General features: G+C 40.3%; 1 protein-coding gene across 1 annotated transcript in view; it reads right to left on the bottom strand.

Annotated features, from left to right (window-relative positions):
• Positions 1-20,114, bottom strand: part of TTC29 (tetratricopeptide repeat domain 29) — a 381,566-nt gene that overhangs the window by 193,925 nt on the left and 167,527 nt on the right. The window contains exon 4 of the mRNA XM_027692737.1: positions 2,341-2,587. The gene's annotated coding sequence lies outside the window, so the exon portion shown is untranslated. The remainder of the gene's footprint in view (positions 1-2,340; positions 2,588-20,114) is intronic.

The raw sequence follows: 20,114 nt of genomic DNA, 5'->3' as shown, positions 1-20,114 counted from the left end.
TGCAGAATATTTCTATTCCCTTACCATTCTGCACTAAAAATAGAGTAGACTGACAGCAGAGTTTTTACATCCTGTGATAGGAAACATGATTTTTATTTCTATTTCAAAATTGTGTGATTCTAGGTTCTATATTCTTATTTTACTAAATAAAATCTAATTATTATATCCTGCGCATAGTATCTATTATATACAATTTAGTCCTGGGTGTAAATAATTACAACCTGGATCCTCTTTGTTCCCATTTTTCTTCCTTCTTTTTTTCTGCCATTCTCTATATTTTCTGCTGATTCTACCAGCATTTTCTCACCTTCTCACATCTTCTCCAATCTTTGTTTCTCTCTTTCACTTCACATATTGCCTTGTATATCTGTGCTAACACCCAGCTGAGCTGCAGGGAGGATTTTTTAGTGTACTCTATTTGTGTCAGTCCTATCATAACATACTCAGGATGTTACTTGAAAGCTTCTGGTATAAATATAAAGAAGTCATATTATCTATTCCCAAAAGAATGGTAATCATAACCTTTTAATCATAATGCTAATCATATACATATTTGAAAAAACCCAAACATTTTATGGTTGAGCATGGGAATAGATGTAAGAAGATATGTGTTCTTGTCTTGGCTTTTGCACAGACTTGTGGTTGCAAGGAAACTATCTGATTTTGTTTTCTAGTTTGGTTTACCTGTCAAAATAAATGAATAATACTGGCCTTCTTGATTGGGTGATGCTTGATTCAGCTAATGTTTATAAAGGCTTTGAAAACACTATGCCAGGCTAAAGAGGTGCAAGTTATTATTAGCTGTCAATTACGTTTTATAGAAAACATTGTGGCTGAACACTCATCAAACTAGTAAATTGCTGGAAAGAAAATAGAGAAAAGAGAAGAAAAAGTGGGAAAAGGCAGGTTTGGAACAGAAAAAATTAGAGTCCAAGTGTAATCCAAAGAAGCAAACTTTTACATTAAATCTTCATAGTCTGCACTGCTACTCCTCACCTGCAGTGTGAGACTTCAGCGTACACACACAGCCTGGTCAAAATTAAACTCCGCAGCTTTCTGTTTAAACTCTGTGCTGTAACTCCACTGATGCTAATGGCATGAGGTCAATTAACTTTGATCTATAACGACAAGAGCACTAGCTCCCTAATTTAGTGGAAAAAATAAACTTTCAGCAACCCTGAACACCCCCTATGCAGTCCCCTACGTGTGCTGCCGATCAGAGCTATAATTGAGCACACTCTAGCGGTCTCTGACATGCCAAGAACACTGTGCACACAGAAGTACAGCCAAACAGAACAAACGGGTTCAAACATTTAACTGTGCAATATGACACAATGGCTCAGCTGTGGACAACTCACCCGTGGTCTTCCAGTGGTTTCAGAACCTCTGGCCTAAAGACTGATGACATTTGATATTCGTAATTTCTACTTTCTGTACCCTTGTTTCTCCATGAGGTTATATAATGTCTTATAAAACTGGCTAGGGCAATTTATGGGAAAAAAAATGCACGTCACTAGATTAACCAGTTTGAGATCATAATTTATCTCTAATGGCCTTTCTTTGACAAGAAGAAAACAAAAGAAAATTAAAGCTGATAGGGCTGTTCTAGTAATGTCAAAAGTTGGCATTCTTCATCAGTCTTTAACTTAAAAGCAGTCCTTGTCAGAATAATGATAAAGGCATCATAGAAATTTTGCTTTTCATCTGTCTGGCATATAAATCAATGATCCAGAAAACAAATCATTATATATGTATTTTTTTTAAAAAAGTGAATATAAAACAAGCCAGCTTGTCTACCTTTTTTATTCATCTCTGACAGAGTCAGTTATACCATTTCTCCGAGCACTCACTCACAGCTGAAACTGCTCCCCCCTCCCAGTTATAACACTGACCCCGTTTAGAGAGCACATCACAAACAGAGGCACTGAAATCAGGAGCCTTTTCCAGGGTGTGAGCTGACATAATGGGCGGCTTTGCTTCCTCTGGGGAGCAAGCACTCTCTTTATCACTAGGACAAATGACCTGGAGGAGAGGTATCCGAGGCTAGACACTCTATTTCCTTATAAATGCCAGATCAGATCATAACACATTACTGTGACTCACTGTGTTAATGACCAAGCACTTCGATTTGCAGGGAAGGCACGAAGACACATCAAGCTGGAGCCAAGCTCTGGGTATGTCAGAGTACACTTTCTAAGCAGGAACAACCACTTTTATAAAACTTCCCTTTCCCTTCCAGTACACAGCTTTGAAATTCATAGTTACAAACAGACCAAACCATTGTCAAATCAACAGCAAGCAAACAGCAACAAAAAACCATTACCAATAAGCAAGGCTTACCTTACAGTAACTGCAACCTGTTAGAAACAGTGCAAAGGAGTGTCTTTCACATGAGGGATGGGTGGCTTTCAGCTCTCAAGGGGGGTCCTCTAGGATTCTTCACTTTGGATTGTTTTCTACCTTTTTTTGAGTGCAGATCCTTGTTCCTCAGAGTGGGCAAGTGCCAGCAACTGTATATCCTTTCTCAGAAGTACAAGACTCCACCTCGTGCCTCTGTAATCCTTAAAACTGAGAAGGATTTCTGAGCCTAAAAAAATTAAAAAAAAAAAAAAATCAATTATTTTTCAGGCTTGAATTAGTAAAAAAATAGAACTGGAACTATTCAATATTTTGGAGGAATAAAAAAAAATATCACCATCACTATGGGAGTAATTAAAGACAAATTAAGAAAGAGGAGAAGTAGAGAAGGGAAATAAAGTTTAGATGACAGAATATGAGACAGAGAGAAAAGAAAATGGAATCAAAAGCAAAGGATTAGAAACAAGAAAAAGAGGGGAAGAGTTTAATAAGAAAAAGGAAATACAGGAAATAAAAATATTCCCTTTCCCTTTGATGACTCTGTTAAGATTAAGACAAGTCTGGGAGAACATGGAAAATGTTAAATACTCACAGTTAATAAAAAAGGCTTCTGGAGGGAAAAAATAAACACAACAACAACAACAACAACAACAACAAAACAAACTCCCCCCAAAATCCAAACAGAAGAAACCTAGGAAATTAGAAAGAGAATGCATGCAGAAAGGAAAAATATAAAGGTGTAAAAGAAGGACATAGGCTTCACATATTATGGAAGCCTAGATCAGAATTGCTCATCAGATATTCAGTTCATGTCAGGTCATGACAGACAGTTTAAGTAAACAAAATGCTTACTGGATCAAAATAACATGTCTGAGGCAGAGAGCAAAGTAGAACATGGTATCTTAGGCTCCCCCAAAAGAGATATTTTAGGTTAAAACTTTCAGACACTGTACCCCCATGCTTTACAGGAAAGTTAGGAAAAGGATTATTCTTGTTAGATTTTCTAACACTCTGACATGTTATACAAAGACAATGAGATATATCAAAACAGAGGGTACTGGAGACTTTAATTCAAGCTCCTTTGATAACACAATTCTAAGGATGTATAATTCTTCTCAATAAAGGTGTTCAGAAGTGTTCCTCAACATAGTATTCGAACACATCCTTGGAGGCAGGGAAGCAATGAAATGTATGGCCAAATGAGAAGCATAAGCGCAACAGTGTTTGTTTCTGTTCACGTCAGATGGACTATATTCTCTTCCAAGTCTAAGAAATCTGTGAGAAAATGTGTTGATTCTTTGAACTCTTACTGCTAGACTGTTTCAGAAACTCTCAGTGACTGAAATGTCCTAAAAACAGTATTCAAACTTAAGTACCTATCGTGACAAATAGATGCTGGCAATGGGCCCTGCAGAGGTTCTGTCTCCATCCTCTGCCGAGGATATTACGTTCCTGCCTACTGTGCTTTATCTGTCTTTATCCTCTAAACTAATTGAAATCACATCTTTATCTTCTATTACTTGGATGTCCTTCCTGTTGTTTCCACCTGAAGTCACTTTCTTAATGGAGCTCGTTTGCTTTTCCATGGAAGTGGCATAAATAATAGTGGATGAAGAAACACAACAGGTTCGGTGAAGTTGGTTATAGTCAGTGCATCTTAGCTGGCTAAGTCTTAGATTAGGAATCAAAGTGAAACTTTCCCAGACATAACATTTCTAAACAGCAACTTTAAAAAAATCCACTTCTTTTGCTTTAAAAGTTGATGATAATGCTTTCTTCGCACATGTCGTACTATGTTAAAGGTAAAGCAAGACCAAATTCTAAACAGGAAGTTTTGTCTGATATAAACAGCCTGTCTTCACAGGAGAGGTGTTCCAGACCTCTGATCAGCTTTGTTGCCTTCCTCTGGATTCACTCCAATGTGTCCATGTCCTTCTTATTTTGGGGGCCCCAAGCTGGATGCAGTACTCCAGGTGGGATCCCATCAGAGCAGAGCAGAGGTGTAGAATCCCCTTCCTTGACCTGCTGGCCACGCTGCTTTGGATGCAGCCCAGGATACAACTGGCTTTCTGGGCTGCAACTGCACATTGCTGGGTCATGTCCAGCCTCTAATCAACCAACACCCCCAAGTCCTTCTCTCCAGGGTTGGTCTCAGTTGGTTCTCCACCCGTCCTGTATTTGTGCTTAGCATTGCCCTGACCCCCGTGCAGGCCTTGATGAACCTCATGAAGTTCCCACATAGAAATGTCTGCATGTAAAACCAGAAAATATTTGGAATTATTGTTTCAGCTTTGCCATGTATGTTTATTTGCAATGAATGTTCCTTTTTCTTCTTAATGTGTTCTTGGTGCAAATATTAAAAAATATTTTAAAACTTCTGTCATTTATATTGGTAATAATATTTTGCAATAATTTTTTAGCTTAAATTGTTTACTACGCTTTTTTAAGGTGATTTTTTTAAAGAGTTAATACAAGTGCCTTATTTTGAACTTCAGAAACATTCCTGTTGATAGCATTTACCAGAAATATAAAAATTAGCTACATAACAAAATACAGTAGTCAAACCAGGATTTTTTTCCAAGCCAAAAAATTTATTTGCTAAGCTTGTTATATTTCAAACATCTGTTAATCATGTCAGCCTTTTTTTTAAAAAGCCTGGATTTTGAGGAAGGCATAGTTATGCAGGGTAGCCGTGATGAATAAATAAGTGCTGGAATTTCTAATCCTGGGGACGATTTGCTGATGCAAACTGAGTACAAATGGATTTCAATTGCATTTTTTTCTACTTGTTCCGTATACACTTGATAGCGTGCAAAACTTCATACTAGGGATTTACACATGTAAGGCTGCATGTACACACACACATTGCCCAGAGTGAATCATGCCAGAAAATTAGACTTTCAAAGTTTCCTTTTCAGTGGTAACAGAGAGTGCCCTGCACTAGATAGGCTGGAGACCCATTATACTCAGCTGTATGTAAAAAAGACAGTTTCTCAGCTAATGAAACCATATATCTTTTGTTCAGTCCACAGTGCAACATAAAGGTGATCCTTTGAATTAAACTTCCATAAAGCAGCTGTGATAGTGGCTAAGCTGAGTATCCACAAGAACCTATGGAAATGCATGTTTCATAGCTGTGGACAAAGATAATGGCATGCAAGGAACGCTATTCCAGAAAATGATGTAGCCTTTCATCCCTAATAACCAAATAAAAAATGGGAAGTCAGTACTTGGGAGCTACTCTAGCAAGCAGATCTCCAAGAAACAAGGTTCCCCACAGACTCTTCCTTGATCTTAAAGCTTAACGTGAAACATTTATATGCACATAGCACCTGGCCAGAAGACGTGGGAAGGCACTTTTATCACACTGGCTGTATTTCTTTCTTAAATAATAGATTTCCTCTTTTTTTTTGCCCTCTCCTGGAAATGGAACACGTCCTCAGTAATGTTTCTGTACTTTTTTTTAAAACATTTTAAGAACCAGACAATCTTGAACATCTCAATATCACACAATTTTGAGAAATATTAACATCCCTCAAACTGTCTGGTGATGAATTGCATCAAAGCTTTCGAAACTCAAAACTATGTGATTAAAAAAATGTTAAACATCATTTAGATGAAGACTTTATTGGGGTATTAATGGAATGCTAATCTTCCACCCACATTTCTTTGACATCCAGGTCCATGGATAAACTGTGCATAGACTAACTAGATCCAACTGAAACTGCACCAGTCAGTTCAATTATGTACAGTATTTTCCCAAAGGCATTCCACAGGAGTGAAGAACAACGGTATGTGAACCTTAAATCGCTGCTCCAAACTATTTCCAGCTTCACAGTGGTTGACTCGCCTGTGTCTTAAGCAGGAGTTAAGGTATCAAATATGTAATATGCACATAAACCTGTACATACTGCAGCTATATATTTGTATCCTTCAAATTATTCATTTTTATCTACATCCCTCATGTAGCACACAATCTGTTACAGATGCAAACTTCCATGATAGCAACATAAAGCAAACTTGATGCTTCCAGTGAAGCAAACAGGAAAACACACCAGGAATCAAATGACAAGCACCTCAGTGCAATGCTTATTTGTCTTTGACTACATGAAAAAATGACAGGGGATTTCCACATGGATTTTAGTTTTTTTTTTCAATATTAGTATTTCCTTTACAAATAAGAAATCCCAAAATATGTTATCCATTAGGACCAGTGCCTGTTTAGCGCACAGACTGACAAAATAAAACCATTTTTGTTTGCGCAAAACAACTCTTCACATCTTTTTCAAACAAAAAGGTTTGATTTTGCTTCAGCATTTCGGCTGAGAACAAACCAGGAAAAAAACAACAAAAAACCCAAAAACCCTAAAAAACCCCCTCCAAACCCAGATTACTCAAAACTGCAAATTATAGCACTTGTTCATTTGAGTTCTTGACTGTGGCTTCATTGCTACTGTGGTATAAAGAGATTTTCTGTGGTTTAAATGTGAGAGAAACTGTGAAAGAAGTTTTTACCCTGGTTACTTCTATGGTCTGGGATGTGCAAAGTTTTGACACCAAATTTTAGCCTTAAATAACCCCTCACTAACTGCATCTCAACTTCGTCCCTTTTTAAGTATTCCTAGGAACTTGAGAAATAAACATTAAAAAGGTCATAAGTACACAAGAGAAAAAATAGTTGTAGAGTCTGCATACAACTCAGGCAGTAACAAATGCAATTAGATCCAGGAAAAGTAAATGAGGGAATATTGGAAAATTTCACCATCATTTTCACTTCTCACTACATCTTTGCTTTGCATCACTTAAGATTAGGATTTGAAATGAGAGGAAGCAGTAGGTCTCCTTCCTCTTCAACAGAACAGAATGTGAAATACCTAAAACCATTTTGGGTTAGTACAGCTATTATAACTGAGCTCATTTCTCCAGACAGTTATTTTAGATTTGTATTTTTGTGGGAAAATAACAAATATTCCTCTTTTCTGCCTTCCCCCATGTGAGGTGTATTGTTTCCAGTTAACACTTTGGAACCCGAGGCACGGGACATTCTCTGCACAAGCCAGCAGGAAATCAGCCCTCCCCTCTGTGCTCTCTCTCTCTCATGCTTTGAAACTCTTTAAGGGCACTTATTGGTTTCCCTGCACTTCTCAGGAAACAAACTTCAGAAAAATCAGCAAAACATGAGGCCACCAGTTTTCAGTTAGACCATTTAGAATTTGGGCAGCTTACTCTGCCAACAGGAGTTCAGTGATACCAAGCAAGCCATTGAGACTGTAAGTACTGGGTTAAGTGATCTTCCTTGTGAAGTGCTGCTGTGTCCCTTATCCTAATACGTGGAGCAACTTAGATTCTTTGCAATGAGAGTCAAAAAAACCCCCAGCATAATAAGCAGGACACCCACTATGTTTTGTTACAAATAAAGGGAAGTGAGCACAGCCCCAACAAAGAGAGTTAGAGCTTAGCAACTAGAGCATTCTTCTGGGACACAGGTCTAAACCCATGTAGTCAGACCAAACCCCAGCTTTTCTGGGCAAGTATCACAACCACTGAGCAGCTGAAGCAGCATTTTCTTCCCTCTTTCATGTATTTTGCAGAGTCTGCTCTAAGGACAACGGAAGGCAGAGCAAAGGGGCTGGGACAGGCAGAAAAACCCCAACTTTATGAATAGTGAGAATCCTTAGAGATGCTGCAAAGATTTAAAATTTGAACACAGGCAGTCCAAAGGGTAGGCACCTTGAACTCTACGTCCCTGATGACAATTTACACCTGAAACCATCACTGCTAAAGTCAGCTTATTTGGTTTGCTAAATGCACTTATGAATCCATCATCTTTACAGTGAAAATAGAAAACAGTTGCTTAGCATGAGGCTATTTCCTGCCCTCGTTAAGCACGTTGAGGAGAAGTTAATTGCTAAGTCCTGCTCCAGCACATTTACAGTCACTCCAATGCTGAGTCTTGGTACATCCTTTTCAGGTGGAGACAGCAAAGATTGCTTCATAGCAGTTTTACTTTCTCAAAAGGAACTAAAGAGGAGCTGGCAGTGGCATCCAGCCTCTGCACTAATCAGTCTGCTAAGTACTAGGAACTGCAAAAGAAAGGCCAGGCTTCTGTCCAAGCCATTTGTTTGGTGCTCAATCTAACTCTCAGTACTAACTCAACTTTCTCTCTGACCCTGGGCAAGTCGTCTATCAGTCTCCGTTATCCGGCTCTAAAGTATGAATTCAGAGTCCCTCCGTGTTTCCTCACCATCTGCCAGGTCTATTTTCATTGTAAACACTGGGCAGCAAATGTCTTCTATTATTCATAGAGTAAGGCCAGACGGGACTAGAACACCTTCTCGTCTGACCTTCTGCATACCAGAGGCTGTTATGTGTATATACAATACCCAGTGGGGAGCTGATCACAAATGGGGTCTCCAGGTGCTTTCTCAAAAGAAGAGAAATAATAATATTAACCCAAACACAGTCATCACCTTCCTCTATACGTTTAAACTGCTGGCCCTAATTAGAATTTTGAAGTAAGTTTTGTTGTTTTTTTTTTTAAAAGCCAGAAAACTTCTGTGTGTTTCTTCTTTGTTTCAGAAGAGGGTTTTTTAAAATGAAAGTTTTTGAAAGAGTTCAAAAACATTAGGGTATTTCAAAGGCAAAAATATTTGAACACCCCAGCTCCTGAACTGATAATGGTGTGTACTAATGCATTCAGTACTAGAGAAACTGTTTCTAAATTAAACATTATACAGCTTTAAGAGAACATAAATCATTATACATTATATATTATATATATATACATTATATATATTATATATATATACATTATATATAAACATTATACAGCTTTAAAAGAACATAAATCAGTTATGTTGTCTGGGCATGAGGCATAAAATCACATAAATCAGACCTCCTTAGATTAACTTTCACCAGTCATCAATATCTAAATATTATAAGGCTTTTCCAAGTAAAATACCCATATTCTCATTGTCGATAAAAGTTGACAAACAGTGAGTAACTTAAGTTACTCAACACAATCCTTAACTTTCGTGCATTTTCAGCTAATATCCTCAGTGACATTATTTGCTTTCTGTAGGCTTACAGTGGAGTATTTAAATGGCACTCAATTCTACTTAGGAGAGGATCAAATAAAATTCAGCTTAATGAGAATTAAGTTTACTCCTCATTTCTATTTGCATAAAAAAGAAAACAGCACAGTTACTCAAAGTAGTAGTAGAATTTTCACGTCTTACATCTTGTTGGACTGAAAGAAAACAGAAGAAAATAGTGAAAAAAACCCCTGCAACAAGAAAGGTGACAGAAGGCATCACATAGTATAACTTCCTCTGCTTAATCGGTTTATAACTGTATTACACACTGCCACAATGTCAGCTCTCAGAAAAACACCACTGTATTGACAAAGGCAGCAACTCACATTGTTTCTCAGCCAAGTGTGTGTGCATGTCTTTCCTCAGGCTTTCCAATTCTCATTTAAGGAGCTATGATCATCAGGGTGTCAAAATTCAATTTATCAGATCCAATACACACTAAGGGAGTGAAAAACAAGGGCTTGCAGCACGTAAGAGTTCAAACAGGATGATCTGTTCATCTGGACACCTAACACTGAAGGGAATGAGCTGGAAGACATGCTGTCCGCTTTCTGTCTCCTTATAAGACCAAACTGATTGAACCACAAAATTTGAGACAGAATGTAAGACAGTCCTCGACTACACTTGCTTCTCATTCAACAGATAAGTAAGCATCTTCTCTGAGATCTTTCAGGCAGAGTACACTGAAGAAAGGAGGTAAAGTTTATCAGGAAGATAAAACCTACTTAACTTAAATACAGGCAGGATAATAACTTGGCTTGCAGTGAGGCCACATTCAGGAAAATGCCCTTTGGTCAAGGGCTCCAAGACTTAGAATGGACCCTGTTGTGCAGAATGGGATGAGAGAAACTACTACTGGAGCTGGAAGAAATGACAGTGTGGTACTACCTGGGATAAGAGTCTGACATCAGGAAGTAACGGGAAACTTGTATGTTTGGAAGGGATATCAGCTGATCTAATCTAACACTGGGGAGGACTGGGCTCAGAAGACAGAAAACCAAGGAAAGCTAAAATCAAGAGTGAGCCAGAAAACTGGAGAGAGCACTGAGGTAGCTACTAGTGACAAAGAGAAATGGATGAAGGACTCAAGGAAGAATAGTGGGACAAAACACAATGGCAGGCAGAAGGTTCAGTCTTTGAGGATCCAGTCAATCAGCCAAGACTTCCTTCCCAGATACTTGGATGGTATAGGAAGATTTCTCGACTCCCAGCAAGACATTAGAGAACTCAAAAGGATGTACATCCTTTCTTCCTTTCTACTGACAGACAGTTTAAAAAATAACTTCCTGCTACTGCTGTCAATGACACTGTTAGCTCAAGTAGCAGATGGTTGTCAGAAGCATCCAAAGATGATCATCTTGCTGATGACCCCTATGGGGGGGTGTTATGATTCCCCAGAATCTAGTTTGATATTTTCATTTGGCTTTTCTAAAAAGTTGGGGAATTACACAAAGTATTAAAAAGAGTATTAGGCCTGAGAGTAAAGAAACTATTAAGATAAGCAGTGTCAAAATTACAAATGCCTGTCCCTTTTTAATGTGCTCTCTTCTGTGCATGCTCCTTGTCGTGCACGTTGCTCTACACTGATCACAACTGCTATTGTCCTTATAATTTTGTTGCATTTATTTTTCTGTTGTTTTTGTTGTTGTTCTTTGTTTGGGGTTTTTTCAATAATGCAGAAGATGTGGGTGGCAAATTAAGGAGATCACTACAGGGAAAAAAAAAGTATACTCTTAGCATCAAGACAGTTGCATGCTGCCTAAAAAATGAGATGCCATATCTGCTTCTTGTACGTAACACAAGGCAGGACTCAACAGAAACCGTAACTAACCTGATCATCACTAAGTTTTAACTTCTTACACATCCCATGTGAAACATTTGGCCAAGTGTTCTGAGTACTCACAGTTCCAGCCAAAGTTTAATGTGTTATAGTGGCTTTCTGAATACCTAATATAGTATAAAACCAGAGTGCTTTGAAAAGCTTTTCTGAAACATCTCACTATGACCACCAAAATTAATGGCACTTTGGCAATTTTAAACTCTGTCTCACAACACTGTCCAGGTTGCCCAGTAACATGGCATGATTTTATATGGATGTCGTAAACTATTACAACAGTGTCCACAAAGAAATTACTAATTCAGTCATCATCACAGGATATGAATATTATATCTCATTGTTTTCAGTGAAGATAAAACAAAGCATTGAATGCTGATGAAGTAAAGGCCATCCCAGCTGAAGATGAAAGAACATACAGGGTAAAAATAAGCAGTGCATTTGCACACATAGACACTCTATTACTACTTCTGTAGAAAGGAGAAAACACAAGATGCAGAGACAATATTACATTCAACACCTGTGCTTGATTTTTTTAGCCTTAAGAATGCTTTGTTAATCCAAATTCTTGAATGCAATATGTTATAAACTCATCTATGTCATTTTCAGAATGCATAGGGAAGAGAAACCCTCAAAATTTAAATCAAAATGTAAACCATTTTTCCTGCTCATGGCAGAGGGTCTGGACTAGCTGACCTTTAAAGATCCCTTCCAATCCAAACAATTCTATGATTCTATGATTTTGTACCAGCTTGGGAACTGTAACCTGACACGTTACTTTAGAACAAATGGCAACACAAAGTTCTGTCAAAGATAAATTTAATTAAATGATATTGACTAATTTTCTGGCAATGAGACAATCATAATTCATTCCAGTGAGAACAGACTTAAGTAAGTCCATTATTTCCATTTGTAGTTTTCAGGCATAGTGCACTCCGTGCAGAATGTGGATTTTGAAGGTTTTATCCATAGGCAGGAGAACTCCTTCCAAACCATTTCAGTTCCAGACAAAACCAACCCCAAGAGCACTTCTGGGAAACCTACCCCATGTGTGGGTACTTGTGTCAGACACACCTGGCTGTGCTTTTTGGCCAGCAGGACCAGGGCAGTGATCGTCTCCTTGTATTCGGCACCAGTGAGGCCACACCTTGAATCCTGTGTTCAGTTTTGGGCCCCTCACTACAGGAAAGACATTGAACTGCTGGAGTGAGTTCAGAGAAGGGCCACACAGCTGGTGAAGGGACTGGACCACAAGTCTTGTGAGGAACAGCTGAGGGTGTTTAGGCTGGAGAAGAGGACGTTCAGGAGAGACCTCATCACTCTCTACAACTACCTGAAAGGAGGTTGTAGCAAGATGGGGGTCAGCCTCTTCTCCCAGGTCAAAAGCGACAGGACCAGAGGAAATGGCCTCAAGTTGCACCGCGGGAGGTTTAGACTGGATATCAGGAAAAATGTCTTCATGGAAGTCGTCAAGCACTGAACAGGCTGCTCAGGGAGTCACCGTCCCCGGAGGTATTTAAAAGGCGCGCAGATGCGGCACTCGGGGACATGGTTTAGCGGTGGGCTCGGCAGCGCTGGGTTAACGGCGGGACTCGATGATCTTACAGGTGTTTTCCTAACCTGAGAGGTTCTGTGATTGCACGAAACACCTGGAAATTCGGTGTGCTGGCGGGCGCCGAAAATTCGGCGAAGAGCAACGGCGACATCTAGCGGCGGGCCCGGGGCGCCGTCACGCGCCCGCCGCGGGAAGCGAGGGGACGGGGAGATCTCCCCAGGGAAGGGCGGCCGTGCCGCCGAGCGTCCCATCAGCGCACCCGGGTACCGCCGAGCGCTGCCGCAGGTAAAGGAGCGCTCCCCTGTGCTTCAGGTGAGACGGAGACAGGCACAGAGACGTCGGGTTTTACAGAGTCACACGGTGGTCTGGTGGGTTGGAAGGGACCTTTAGAGGTCCTTAGTCTGAGCCTCCTGCAATGGGCAGGGACATCTTCAACTAGATCAGGTTGCTCAGAGCCCCGTCACACCCGATCTTGAATGTTTCCAGGTAGCCCGCTCCAGTGTTTCACCACCCTCGTAAAACATTTCCTCTAGACAAATCTAGTCCAAGTCGACCCTCCTTCAGCATAAAAACCATTGCCCCTTGTACTATCCAAACAGACCCTACTAAACAGTCCATCCCCAGACCTCTTGTAGCCCCTTGGAAGCCCCCTGGAAGGTGCTCTAAGGTCTCCCCAGAGCCTTCTTTCCTCCAGGCTGAACAACCCCAACTCTCAGCCTGTCTTCACAGGAGAGGCGCTTCAGTCCACTGGTCATCTTTGTGGCCTCCTCTGCATCCATTCTTTCCTGTGCTGGGGACCCCAGAGCTGGATGCAGCATCCAGGAGGGGTCTCACCAGAGCAGACTAGAAGAGCAGAATCATCTCCCTCACCCTGCTGGCCACGCTGCTTTGGATGCAGCCCAGGATACAATTGGCTTTCTGGGCTGCAAGTGCACATTGTTGGGTCATGTCCAGCCTCTCAGCCACCAACACCCCCAAGTCCTTCTCTACGAGGCTGCTCTCAATCCCTTCATCCCCCAGCCTGTGTTGATACTGGGGGTTGTCCCAACCCAGGTGCAGCGCTTGGCCTTGTTGAACCTCATAAAGTTCCCATGGGTCCTTTTCTTGAGCTTTTCCAGGTCTCTCTGGATGGCATCCCATCCCTCAGGCATTTCAAAGTATCCTCTGTTTTGTCCATAGATGCCAATTTAATATGACAGACTCTAACAAGGCTCCAGTCAGCACACATGTAAAATTTACTTTTTTTTCCCAGATCAGAAAAAATAAGGAAATCCTTGACACCACAGCAATTCATGTATCAGATTCAAAATAAATAAATAAATAAATATCAATAACTACTTAACGAAGAGACTATGAGGTGTTTTCTGGACACATGGGCAAAATATATTTTTACACCTTCCTATCTTAGAAAGCTGAATCATTTTTGCTGTTTCTGGAAAGCTTCATTCAGCCTAATAGTGACACTTGCTGGGAAAACATGCCATGGAAATGCCAAGGCCAAATGGTTAAAAGCTGGCATGCAATAATCAGTTGAAACCAGAGCCTTACAAGTGGGAGCGCTGAGCAAACACACAGGCATACCACAGTCACTTTGTGCTCCAGCCCTCCAAAACTTCCACAGCCTAGACTAGGAGATCAAATCAAATATGCTCTATTTTGCAGCTCAGATGTTTTACTATTCCCATGCAAGTCATCCCAAAACTTCTAAAAGGAAATGATGTTTCAGTACCTTGAACTATCCTTGAAAAATGGGAAACAGCACGTACAGGACAGAAATGTTCTGAGGATTCATTCAGTGTAATGCCTCCATTAGTATACGACATGAAGTCCTTGGGAAATGTGACACAGGAAGTTTCTTTAGCCAAACCCAAACTTTTATGAGTGTGTGACCCTCTGTTTACCATCCATAAAGTCAGTGAGGCTTCTGCTTCTTTTTGGTTTTGTACCAGAATGAAGTTTAGGAGGCTTATGCAATTACAGGCAAAAGTCAAACAGACCTGTGATGTGATGGTTTGAGCCCTAGCCACACATGCCTACTAGCCCTGCTTTGCATCTTTCCAAACCTATTATTTCCAAATATGATTTATGAGGACAGGATACACGTTTTCATCAGTGTTTAAAGCTAAAATGCTGGGCTTCACATTACAATGGCTGAACCTCAAGCACTTCCCTTGACTCAGCTTAGAGGCAGAACCCTCCTGCAGAGATGCAGCAAAGAGTTGCAGGTTAAGGAGAGAGTTTCAGGTACCATATCAAGATTCACCAGAAGTTGTCTGTTAAATCCCCAAGTCAAAAAACTTGGTGAAATTTTTACAGACCTCCCCCCTGACTTGCTGTATCCTAAAAGATGGCAAGGAGGGAGATGAGGCTTAGCACGTATATCACAGCCAATAGTACTGTTTTCTGACTATACAACTCTTTCCTTAAAAAGAGCACATATGTTCTTAATACACTGCTAAAAATTCTTGCACTCAAGGAAGCCCAGATGAAGTATTTTCAAATACTTGCTGGGTCCCTCTGACTGAAATGATTCTTGCTTGGTTCAACCAGCAGATTTCTTATACACAGAATACAGGGAGGCTTCTTACACACACATTACAGATCTGTGCTTATGTGGGGGCAGAAGCTGGGAAAAGGACACAACCACGTGAAAACCAAAAATAACCATAATAGTGAAACTTTCCCTTTCCCTCCTAAAAACTAACAACAACAGTAAAGCACATGCTGGGTAGCAGCAGTTTGTCCACGTGCTGGAGAGAAGCAAATAAAATAAAACTTAAAAAAAATTAAAAAATTTCTAAAGAGCTACACAAGCCAAGCCCCTTTAGATCAAAAACAGTACTCTGAATAACCAAACACTGGGTCCTAGCATTAGTTTTTGGAGTTGTTATTCTTCTCCTATATGACTGCAGTAACCCTGAAAGTCTATTTATCCTTCTGAGGTCCATGCAAAAATCTATTTATAATTGTGGGATACCAGTGCTAGTGCATCATGATACTGGCCTCTGTTACTGGAAATGATCCTGGCTGATTTACCAGCAACAGACTGAGTGACTGACATACCTTATGAGAAAAAGAAGTACAATTCTTAGAGAGAAAGTACTGAAAAGCAAAGAGAAGTCTTGAGATGCATGGAAAGGTACTCAAAACAAAACAAAAAAGATGAAAAAGTTTTCCTTTTGAATGCAACTGCCTTTATTTACAGATGAATAAATGGAGTAAAGAACAAGCCAAAGACCACACTATCAATTCTGTTATATCAGCTCTTGGATGTTCTAATCAAGATAACAAAGTGTATACTTTGTCAAAGGTGAAAAGTATCCGTAACCACAAAAACAAAGCCAAGGGAACCAGACTTGACATGAACTTTAAAAAAACCTTGCTCACCTTACTCAGCCTGTCCATCACCACAGAGCAACACCACAAAACCCCTAGAATAAAACTCCTAAAACTGATTTTTCCAGAAGTTTGGGAGTTATTCTCCTCTGCAACCCATAAGGACACTATCTTCACCGAACCAGAAAAAAAAAGGTCCTACTGAGATATCAGCTGACACATTTTTGCATCTTCCACAACTTTCTCTTTTCCATTCCCTTGAGTGCTGTATCAGTCAACACTTCACAACACTCACATTCCCTTATCAACAATCAGATACTAGTGTTCATGGCATTCCCTCGCCAATGGATAGGCAAGTTTGACACATGCTTTATTTATTTTGGAGATTTGATAAGCTGTGATTCTTGGCTCTCGGCATTTCTAAGTTTGGGAATGGCTTTATTTATCACCAGCTCTGAATTAAGGCCATAAAACTGCTATGAAAACATGTAGATGGTCCCTTAAAGGAGAGCAGTGCAACACTGGAAGTGAAATGGTTAAGCACAATGTCTATTTAATAATAAAAGCAACTGAGCTGCATGCTCAGGGGTGAGCCACAGCAGTACTGATATGACTGGAGTGTTTGCCAAGCCCTGTGATAACAGGAGTCTATTTATATGGGTTGAGGTACAAACCAGGCACTCTGTGCTAAGCACAGGTGAGGGTGGTGGGTAAGTGTACACACACAGCTGTGAGCAGTCTTCCCCCTTTTAAACTATACTCTCAAGTTACACAAAGGAACCCCTTTCAAGGTATTTTTCCTAGAGTTTAAGTGAGTCGAGGGAAAGCCACAGCATTCCTGCAGTTGCAAATGCTTCTGGATTTTCAAGTGTCACCCAGTGGAAAAGCTGCTTTGCACAGTGTAGCAGGAAGATCTTACTAGGGTTTCCAAAGGGCATCCCCACGTCACAGTGACTACATGGACAAAGAAGGGTATTCCTCCATGGATGGCATTTCCTCCTAACTTGTCTCAGTATAGTTCATAGTTCTATGGCATATAGAACTATAGCATTTGGAACTGGATATTTCAGAGGAAGTTGCTATTCCAGAGAGTAGCGATGAATGAATTGCTTTAGCAGGGCTCATTGTTCCATGATAAAAGAGTCTGTTGCTTGGACAGAGCAGAGTATCACTATAAATATCAGCTTCTTACAGTTATTTCTCTTCTTGGTAGTGGTTGATATCTGGAGTGTCAAAGTAAAGAACAAATGTGGTAACTGTGCCCTATATTGTAAAATCAATAAGTTAACAAGTCTCCTTGGATCCTTTATTCTAAGGTAAAGTCTGTACTGTCTATACTCTTGTCCACAGTAGAATATACTTAACTGTGAAGTTCATATTGCAGGAGTCAACAGTAGTCTGGAAAGTGCTTTGCCTCAGTTTGAAGATGACATGTTCATCAAAGAGCGATTTCTCTAAGGAAAACTAAAAGAACTGATGAAGTCAATGTAGGCAGCCCTAAAGACAGTGCTGATGGGTTTTGCAGCCATGATATTTAGGTTATACAGCATCATCCTGTAGGACAGTCAGGATTTTTCAGGCTAAGGAAGAAAACTTGCAGCTTCAGTACATTATTAGAAAATACATTTTATGATAAGGAATTAATGGCATCTGTTTTGTCAGGGTTACTTTGAGTTTGTTTGGGTTCTGCCACCTTTTAGCACTGTGTTGTGCAAGCTGTCAAATTTGCATGGATAATAAGAAAGCTTTTGCTTCAGTGTTTCCTTCTCCCAGGTGAATGTGATATCCATTACTTTGGAATAGGGGCTGCACCTTCACTTTCATTATGAGTTTTGATCACAAGTGCATTTGGTCTAGAAGGTGCAATTGCTGTAGATGCACATCCACACTGCCAGAAGTTTGGTCAGAAAACATTTAGCTCTTTTCTACACTAATTCTGCCTGTGCCTTCCAAGAACCATCACCAAGAGAGAAGTTTCAAACAGGTATGGAAAGACTAATGTCAGGAAAAGCTTTAGAAAGATAGACTCTTTCAGAACATAGTGACATGATTCAGAATAGCTGATGCTATCCCAGAGGATCAGTATCCTACAGCTACCTGTAAGTTATAGGCAGTGGACTTCAGGTCTGCTGGGGAAGGTGGGCCAGAAGTTATAGTGACGATGCTGGAGATTCCTCTTCTCTCCCCAAACCAACCTGCAGGAGCCTTGACACTCCTGACTGCAGCTACAAACACATATCCCTATATGTGTTCTCTTGATAATTAGCTTGTGGCCTGTCTTCTAACCTGTGCATTCTGTTGCCAACAGTAATTCACAGATGGTTCTCCAGGTATCAGAGGTGGCAAATACCTGTCAATAAGGTGTTATTATTTATTTATTTTTAAATACTAACGTGATGAATCTTTACAGTCCAGTTGTGGGCCAGGTACTCGCTCTCCAGGCACCTTTTCCCCCCCGCAGAGAAGACAGCACTTTCCAGGCCACATACTGGATAGCTACTGAACATTAAAGAGTTACCTCAGGACAGCCCTGCCCAGCACCACATGTTGCTTCCACATGCAGAGCCTGGAACAGGGAGGCAATTTCCCCATTTGCGTATTAAGCACTTGCATAACCTACACAGACACCACAGGCCAGACAGAATCACTGTCAGCTCTGCACTCAGCTCACAGATTGAGCTACTGAGCACCAGCAGATCCCCTGACTCCCAACAGCTGCAGCTCCCCAGCACATCTGTTGGGAGCACAAAAGCCTTTTTGAAGGTTCTCATCTTTGTCAGCTCCAAGCCTCATTTCCCAGCCTCTGTAAAACCCAGACAACCCATCAGTGCTCTGCAGCTGCCGTAACTTCAGCCAAATATATTTTTGTCACTCTACAGGGTGCCCCTTGAGGAACTCAAACCAATTGTCCCCTGAGCTGTGAAAAAACTTGAAACCTTCCCATACAGGCTCCTCCTTCTGCCCTGTGTGTACTGCCAGCTGTAATGAGAACTGTTTCATCTCTTTTTCCACACTATTATGTTACTTCTTCCTAGTTCTGACACTTAAGTTACTCTGCCATCACTTACACCTTCACATCACTCATAGAGGACTCAGTGAAATCCAGAAACACCTGACACTTATTAAAAGGAAGGCACTGGGTATGATGTTGAAGTGCATATAGGGACAATGCTTGTCCTTGAAGGCAGCACACTTTGCTCTGGTGGCTAAAAATTACCAATTTCAGCACAGGACTAAAAAACAGGGTCCTTTGTGGGATGCCCCCAAGGTGCTCTTTGTTCACGTCATATTCTTCACCCACACTTCTTACTCCCAAGGCCAACTAATGCTAGAGCAGGGCCTAACCAAATCTTAACAGGGAAGTCTTGAATGTGTTCACAGGGCTTTGTCTCTCCTGGTAAAAAAACTTTAAAGAATATCTTGATTTTTTTTTTCATCTGGTTTAATAAATCCCAGCTTCCAGGGATTATTTTTGCTTTCTATTTTTTTTTTAATTTCTGATTGTCCACAGTTTAAACTAAATCTTGACTAAACTAATGATGTAATTAATCATGACTAAGTAGACAAATTTTAAATACCACTACTACTGTTAACTGATATGATGCTTTTCTATTTATCCAGAAACAAACCAGATTGTCAGTATCAACTGAATTTCTGAGGGGGTCACAGCAGCATATTTTTCTCCAAAGTGACCCAGAGAACACACTAAACATCTGTCCTCAACAGTTTTAAACTCTCCTCTGGCATTAGCTTGGCTTTCTCTCCATGTTATTCTTTTTTTAACTCAGAACAACTTTTTCCAGTCATCGAGAGGAATCTCCAGTAAAAACAGACAAGTCATGAGTTGATGTTCTTGATATTTTTAAGGTTAAATAAGCATTTTTATTTTTATTTTGAGTAAATCAACATAGTTCCTACAGATTGCAGTGGAAACTAC

This window comes from Neopelma chrysocephalum, unplaced genomic scaffold (genome assembly GCF_003984885.1).
Source record: "Neopelma chrysocephalum unplaced genomic scaffold, ASM398488v2 Primary Assembly neopelma1_88, whole genome shotgun sequence".
NCBI classification, from domain to species: Eukaryota; Metazoa; Chordata; class Aves; order Passeriformes; family Pipridae; genus Neopelma; species Neopelma chrysocephalum.
Note: the sequence above shows the minus strand (reverse complement) of the source record. Positions and strands in the feature narration are given on the sequence as shown.